Here is an 8286-nt window from a genome sequence, read left to right as displayed (position 1 = left end):
CTCCAGAACTTTATCATCCCAAACGGAAACTCTGCATCCGTTGAAGAACAATTCTCCGTCTCCCCTCCCCCAGCCCCTGGTAACCAGCATCTGCTTTCTGTCTCTGCGAATTTGCCTATTCTAGGTACTTCATATAAATGGAATCATATAATACAACCTTTTGTGTCTAGCTTATTTCATTTAGCATAATGTATTCCAAGTTTATCCATCTTGTAGCATGTGTCAGAATTTTACTCCTTTTTAAGGCTGAATAATACGCTATTACATGGATGGACCACATTTTGCTTATTCCTTCATCCATCAATGGACATTTGCGTTGGTGCTGCCCTTTGGCTGTTGTGAATAACTCCAAAAGCCTTATCTCATCCCTGCTTCTCTCCTTTCATCTGGGACTGGATTCCTCAGTGTCTCTGGGCATGTGGCAGAGGGTGGCCACCCCACAACTTTTGAGTCACAAGTGCTCAGTTCCAGCCACCAGCAGAAACCCAGTTCCAAATTTCAGAGTCAGAGACCGTGACTGTCAGATGTGCTCGCCAGGGCATGAGGTCATGCGGGGCCAACATGGAGTCCATCCTTGGAAGTAGGGGATGGTTGTCAGAAAGGAAGTGAGAGTTGTTTGGGACTGGGCAACCTCCCCTTCAACAAGAAACTCAGCCAGAATACCCTCCGATGGAAGTACTTCCATGTTTGATGAACCTATCTGGAATTTTTGACTCAGAAGACTCAGAAAGATGCTGTGCTAATCTCTGCCTGCAGGCATGCTTTGTGTCATCTGGCTTGTTGTTTTTAAGTATGGGGGCCTCTGCACCTCATCCTGGACCCTGGCTGGGCTGACATCGTGACCTGGCCTGGGGACCTGCTTACCTCGGAGCCTGGTTGGCTGCAGGTCCAGGAGGAGGGGGTGCCGTTTCAGACCCTCTGGGGCCGGTGGTCCCTGGTGTCTCCCTGCATCTGCTCCAGCATCCTCACGCATCCTTCAGGTCCCCAGGAGATCGACTTGTACCTTTTCCAACTTCTGTTTCATGAGGATGAGCCGCTAACTAGCTGACATGGGACACATATCTTTATGACATCTCAGTTTTCTTATTGATAAAATGGCTAATACCACCTGTCTGTTTTCTCTAGCCGTTGGTGCAGATGTCACATGGAACTGATGACTACAGAGCAAGGGTTCTCAAGGTGGGGCTGTTCGCCCCCTGCCCAGAGGGCATTTGGCAATGTCTGGAGACATTTTTGGTTGATACAACAAGGGGGTGGAGGTACCACTGGCATCCAGGGGTTAGAGACCAGAGATGCTGAGAAACACCCCACAGGGCACAGGACGGCCCCCACCACAAAGAGTTATCAGGTCCAACATGTTAGTGTAGCGCCAAGGGTGACACACGCTGGTTTAGAGCTGCTTGGAAGAGTCATTCATTCTGCAGACCTTTCTGAGCATCTTTTGGTGCTGGGTTTGTGGGGAGGAGAGGGGGTGGTAAGGATTCAAGGACAGAAAGGACCCAGCCCCTCCCTATAGTGGGAAGAGGGCAGAGAGCCTGGCATGTAGCAGGCTACTTAGATACTTAGATACTGTTTCTACATCAAAGTTTAGCCTCAGTTAGCGGCAAGCTCAGTGTGGGACTGTGCAGGCCCTACGCAGATGGCAGAGAAGACCAGGGATAAAGGCTTGGTGAGTGGGGGTGGGGGCTCTTGGGTCCCTGGATCAGCGAATAAATCACGAGCTGTGGGTAAGCATGGCCACTGCTGGCAAACAGGGGCTTCCAACACGCTGCCCTGCAGCCTTGCCTAGCAGAGTGTTCTTAGGCAACCAGTTGTTGTGTGGAGGGTAGAAAGCAAGCCTCACTTAACCTCTTGGAGGGAACAACAATTTGGGAAAAAGGAGTGGAGGTGGATTGATTGAATTATTTTTTGAACTCGTGGCTTTTTCTCAGCTAATATTCAGTCTCTCCTCTGCCCCTGGGCCTTGTGGGTGGGTGAGGAGAGGAAGGGCCAGAGAAGAGAAGACCCCCAGAGAGCAGGAGAGGGAATTCCAGAGGACTTCATACCCTTCAGAAGGTAGGGGGATGGTGTGGTGGTCCAGGTGTCCAAAGGAAACACTGAGAGTGACTCTGGCCCCTCCCACCCTCCTTCCATGACCTTTGGTGCTGCTGCTTCTGGGAGCTGAAGGCCCAGGCCAGCTCTCCTGGGTGGGTGGAGGCAGTGCCCTCTGGGGTGGGGCTCTGGGGACAAGAGGGCAGCCTCCCAGCAGTGGCAGCCTGTCCCCAGCCAGGGCCAAGGGGAGGTGCGGGAATGGAGGCCAGGGAGGCAGTAACGGACAGCATCTCTCCTCTCCAGGCCCCCAGGACCAAGAACCACCCCTCCCAGGCTAGGCCTTCTTGAAGGGCGAGCCCCCCACCGCTGCTCCTGCGGGTGAAGGGGCCGCTCCTCCATGGCCTCCCTTTTGCTCACACTTCAAGCCCTAATAGTAATGTTGGCCAAACTCTAGCCCTGATGGAGGGCTTCTGGGGGACTCTAATTCTGCAGTATTCACGTTCCCACTTCACAGCTGGCTCGTGGAGGAACCAGGACTCAAACTGAGGCAGCCTGCCTCTGGTCCAGAGGTTGGCAGCCTTCCGGGTGGGAATCCAGGGAACTGGGCCTGTTTACTTTCTCCCGTGGGGCAGAACTTCCAATCCTACTGGAGTTTGCATTGTGCCCCAGGCCTGTGTGTTTGCCAGAGGCTTCTGCTTCCATCAGGCCGTGATTCAGAATATCCATCTACTGCACATTGTGTGACCTTGGGCAAGTTACTGATCTCTCAGAAGCCTCAGTTTCCCTCTCTGTAAAAGGGGGAGACACTTCTGTGAGGCTTATACGAAGTTATGCATGGAGAGGTTTTTAGTGGATAAAACGTGTAAAAGCCAAAACCCAGGATTAGCAACATCATCATCACAGTCACCACCACCACCATCATCATCTCCATCATCGAAGGCAGGGATGAGCCAGCTTTCTCTATAAGGCCAGACAGCAAATATTTTTGGCTTTGCAGAACCTGCAGTCTCTGTCACTACTCAGTTTTGCTGTTGTCTCTTCAAAGCAGCCATGGGCAATAAGCAAATGGGTGCGCCTCTGTTTCAATAAAACTTTATTTACAAAAACAGGTGAAGGGCCGGATTTGGCCCGAGATAGTTTGCCCCTCTCCACCCACCATGTTCCCAATCTAAGACCCCGAGGCTTGCTTGCTTGCCAGTGTCCTGCAGCAGAAGGCGGAGCAGGGTCCAGGTCAGGTTTGGGTGTGAAGTCAAAGCTGTCCGTCAGCATTTTAAGGGCAGGGCTGACTTCCTTTGAGACCCCTTCCTGGGTTCTTAGGAGCACATAGTTAGGGTAGAATAAGTGTGTGTAGTTAAATGACTTTTTTCCCCTCATGTCCAGATACTCATGCTCATAATCAGCTCAGCAGATGGTTGACTAAAATCTGGGGGTGGTTAATACTGACAATGAGAATGCAAACAGGGCCAGCCCCGAGTGTGCCATCCTACTTTCCTGAAAAGGCATCTTTGTGTTCAGAGTGCCGTGTTGTCCGTCCTTTAGCCGCCGGGACTCCAGCCCCCTATCTCTACACAGTCTAATTTAATTCTTGTGAGAGCTCTGTCATATAGGAACTATTATAATTACTCCAATTGACTAAATGCCTGTTGACAGATGAATGGATAAAGAAGATATGGTATACACACACACACTGGAATGTTATTCAGCCATAAAAATAATGAAATAATGCCATTTGCAGCAACATGGATGGATATAGAAATTATCATACTAAGTGAATTAAGCCAGAGAAAGATAAATATCATATGATCTCACTTATATGTAGAATCTAAAAAAATGATATAAATGTACTTATTTACCAAACAGAAATACACTCACAGACACAGAAAACAAACTATGGCTACCAAAGGGGAAAGAGGAGTGGGGAGAGATAAATTAGGAATTTGGGATTAACAGATATTCACTACTATATACACAATAGATAAGCAACAAGGACCTACTGTAGAGCACAGGGAACTATATTCAATATCTTGTAAGAAGCTATAATGGAAAAGAATCTGAAAAAGAATATGTACATATATGTATAACTGAATCACTATGCTGTACACCTGAAACGAACACAACATTATAAACCAACTATACAGCCATTAAAAAAAAATCACAGTAATTACTCCAGTTGAACAAGGGGGAAACAGGCTTGGAGAGACAAGGCCACTCAGCTGGAAAGGGCAGGAATTCAAACCTGAAATGTTCCAACTTCAAAGTCATGTTCTTTTCCAGCTTCTCTGGTTATAAGAGTCCTAGGTCATGGAGGAACCTCCCACCCTGCCCTGTGCCCATGCCGTGAGCCCCTTCCCGGGCCAGTAGGCAGCTGTCAGCACTCAGCCCTTCTGCTCAGAACCCCCTTTTAGAGCCCCCCACCACTTTGTTCACACCCGTCCTTTCTTCCTACCCTGGCAACTTCCTGGTCCTCCCAGCCCAGCCCTGCCCTGCCTGGCTTGACTCAGTCTAGCCCTTCTTTGTGGGCTGCTCGGGGCCGCCTCCTGTCCTCCTGCCCGCCTGCCTGGCAGGTCTGGCTGGTGAGTGACTCACACACCTGCGGCCACTGCATGCGCAGCAAGGGAGCCAGTGAACGTGACCCCTGAGCTCCTGCCCACCAGCTGAAACAGACGAGAACCCTCCCTGCCGCTGGAGCCTGCCCCCATCACCTGCACTCACTTCTCCTGTGGCTGGAATTGGACTGCACAGAATCCGGGTCAGGCTTTTGGTTTTTAAACATCTCTGTCCCTCGCTGAGTTGGAGGAGAACGCTTTGGAGGTCACTGGGTGAGTGTCTGGGTCTCTGTTGTTGTTGACACCCTTGGGCTCCAGGCCCAGGGACACCCTGCTCCCTCTCAGGTGGTGGTGGGGCTTGGAATGCCTTGTGCTGGACTCAGGGAGGAGAATGCTGCTGGGAGCCTCAGTGGCCAGGACCCTGACCTTTGTGGCTAACTTGTGGGGGCAGGTCAGGGTAATGCCGGGGTGAGGGAAATAGAGGGAGCCTCTCAGGGGGGTGTGTGCGGTGGAAAATTTCCCCAACTCCCTTCTTAGGGTCACAGAGTTTGATAGTTGCGGCTGGATGTGGCCTCAGAGGACACCTAGTTCAACAGCATCATTTTACTGCTGGGAAAACTGAGGCTCGGAGGAGAAGGAGTAACTCAAGGTCACACTGTGAGTCGGTGGCAGAGCGGGGACAAGAAGCCAGAATGAGCTGCTGTCACCCCGCCCAGTGCTCCTTCCTCGCTCCTTAGTGCCTGCTCCTCTGTTTCTGCCTCCCGGGACCCCCTGACCCCCCTGGTAGCCCTCTCCCATCTCATCCTATCCTGGCCATGTTAGAAGGGAGGAATTACTGCATATACAATTTCATAGACGTGATTTCACGGGCTCACAGTTGGAAGCATTTTAAAGGTCACCCGGGCAGTCCTGGCTGTGAGTCTCTGACAGGTGGCTGTTGAGCCTCAGCTCGAGTATCTCCGGTGATGGAGAGCTTGAGGCTTTTGGAGGCAGCCGGTTCATCTGTGTGGCCGATGTCTGGGGAATGACGGTATCATGCTTGCTGGGCGCTTACTCTGGGCCGGGCACTTTGCTAACCAAATACCTTACATGTATGAGCTCATTTAATCCTCCCAATGCTCCTAGGAGGTAAGTTTTATTATTATCATTCTTGTCTATAGCTGAGGAAACAGGCACAGAGAGGTTAAGTAACTTACTCATGTTAGCACAGCTTGAGAAAGGGGAGCTGAGATTTAAGCCAGACTAGTCTGGTCCTAGAACCCGACTGAGCCCTCACTCTGTCACTTGACTGCTACCAGGCGATGATGAGACTTCCTGGGGCTGGGTACCTGCTGGGCTGGCGAGGCTGAGGTTTGTAAGGGGGATTTTAGATGACTGCGTGTCCCTCTGGCTGACCTCCCAGAGGGATAAGGCTCAGAGAGGTGAGGTGACCTACTTGAGATCATACAGCTGTGAGGTCAGGCCCTCCCTCCTGGCTCCTAACAGAGTCTCTGCCGCTGTACCAGGCTGGTCCCTCCTTCCAGTGGCTTTTCCTTCAGAGAATCCTTGTGCATCTGGGACAAAAGTGTCTGAGTGATGCTGCCTCCCCAGCTTTCAGTCCCTGAATCAGGGTCTCCTGAAGCTCATTTGGGAACCACCCCTTCTCTTCCTAGGCTGAGCTCCCTAGAGTGATGCCACCAGTCCTCCCAGTGGGGTCTTTTCAGTTGCTGGGACTTTGGAGTCTTCAGGGGGTGCTGGTTTGGCCCCACTCACATCCCTACCACCTACAAGGTGAGGGGAGTCTCTAATGTCTCCTTCCAGAGCTTCTGCCCTAGAACAGTCACTTGGGCAAGAGGTTCCCATGGTGATTCCGTTCCATCTTCTCCTCCTGGTAGTAATGATGATACTAACAGTGATACTGACTGCGCCACTGTTACTACATTTCCATTTATCGGGCACTCACCGTATACTAAGATCTGGGTCAGGCAGCCTGCCTGCCACAGCTCACTTAGTCCTTCGGAAAACTCCCATTTCACAGGTGAGAGAGCTGAGGCTCAGAGAGGAGAAGTCACTTGCCCAGGGTCACACAGCTGGCCAATGGCACTGAAATCATTGGCAGAAAGTTGCAAGCTCACGTCATTCAACGTGGTGTGCTGAGTTCACAAGGCCATGGGTCCAGCTTGGTTGACCCCAGATTTCAAGCTTTTCCCACTTGGCACCTCTGGGCTGGGCTGCGCTGAGGTAGGATTTGAGAACCGTGGGTTCTGGTCGCATTCTGCCTCTAAATACTACAGGACTTTGGGCAAGCCACTCAGCCTCTGGAGGCCTAGGTCACCCCATCTGGGTGCAGGAGTTGATAATTTCTTTCCTATGATCTCACCAAGGTCTGTGAATTACAGTAACAGCTGTGAATGCCTTAAAATCCTTGACACCACATGCATGCAGAGAATTAGTGTGAAGAGAGGTAAAGAATGACCCAAGCAGCATCTCCAGTCCCCTCTGTCCCTGGGACAGCTTTGACATTTAGTCCCCACAACCACCTTGGGATGCAGGGACACAAGCCCGGCTCTACAGCAAGGAAGCTGAGACTCGGGAAGTGCAGTAACTCGCTTTTGGTCACAGGACTAGCAGGCAGGGAAGCAGAGACTTGAACCCGGTCTGTGTCCCCAGAAGTGAACACACCCATCATGATGAGAGACAGCTCCTTGGGGATGGGGGTCTCCCAGGATACACAGGCCAGGAGTAATGAGTGGGTTTTGAAACACTGACCCTTTGGATTCAAGGAGGTCAGACTCACAGGAGCAGGTTCCCAGGAGCTCAGCAGGTGGGTAAAAGGCAGGTGGGATGGTGCTGCCATGAAGTCAGTCCCTGGCTCCCCTGCTAGGCCTCTCCCACTTGGCCCTTCAGCAGAAAGACAGGGACCCCCTCCCTCATCCTTCCTTGTCTCAGGGACAGAGGCAGTCCTTGTTTCAAGGATGCCAGGAAAACAGGGAGCTCTCCTGAGCCATCGTGGGACCTGCTCTGCAGGTAACCTGGATCCCTCCTCCTGGCTCAGCTCAGCCCATCTCAGCCACTGTCTGATGCCCCAGCAGAGGGAGGGAGGCAGCGGGGCTGGGTAGCAGCTCTGCTCACCTCCTCTCTCTCCATCTTTCCCTATCCTCTGGTTCTCCTCCAGAACAATGTCGAAATTAAATCTGATAGTCATTCATTCTATCTGATAAGAGGGGTTCCAATGTCATGGCTTGTTTGAGACTGGCTGGGGTTGGGGAGGGGACCCTGGGCTGGGAGCCAAGAGGCTACCACTGCTCCCATTTCATTCTTCATGTTCTGTGCACCCTTGAGCAAGTCCTCTGCCCTCTCCTGGCCTCAGTTTCCCCCTCTGTGAAAGGAGAGGTTTGTTTTGGATCATCTCTAAGGGCCCTGCCAGCTCTGAAAGTCTCTGAACTGCCTGAATGGATGGCCCCGAGGTGCCCTGTGAGCCTGCTGTCAGCCCTCTCTCCTCCCCACTTGGCCTGGCCAGCAGAGGAATGTAGGGGAGGCTCCCATTTGCTTCTGATACATGGGGACCGGAAGACAGAAGTGATCTCCATAAAGACTAGCTCCTCTTCTGTCTCGCTGATTTTTGGAATAAACCCAGGGGGGCAACATTTGTCCTGAGGTGGGAAGCCCCATGAAAAAGACTGCAGGACCCCCAGGCAGGGCCACTATCCTCCTACCAGCACCATTCTGT

At 51.9% G+C, this 8286-nt stretch overlaps 1 protein-coding gene across 1 annotated transcript in view; it reads left to right on the top strand.

Moving 5' to 3' along the window:
* Positions 1-4582: 4582 nt before the first annotated feature.
* ARHGEF10L (Rho guanine nucleotide exchange factor 10 like) overlaps positions 4583-8286 on the top strand; it is a 150777-nt gene continuing 147073 nt past the window's right edge. Inside the window, exon 1 of the mRNA XM_010957461.3 lies at positions 4583-4850. The gene's annotated coding sequence lies outside the window, so the exon portion shown is untranslated. The remainder of the gene's footprint in view (positions 4851-8286) is intronic.

Source organism: Camelus bactrianus, chromosome 13 (genome assembly GCF_048773025.1).
Source record: "Camelus bactrianus isolate YW-2024 breed Bactrian camel chromosome 13, ASM4877302v1, whole genome shotgun sequence".
Classification (NCBI taxonomy): Eukaryota; Metazoa; Chordata; class Mammalia; order Artiodactyla; family Camelidae; genus Camelus; species Camelus bactrianus.
This window is presented reverse-complemented; position numbering and strand designations above follow the sequence as displayed.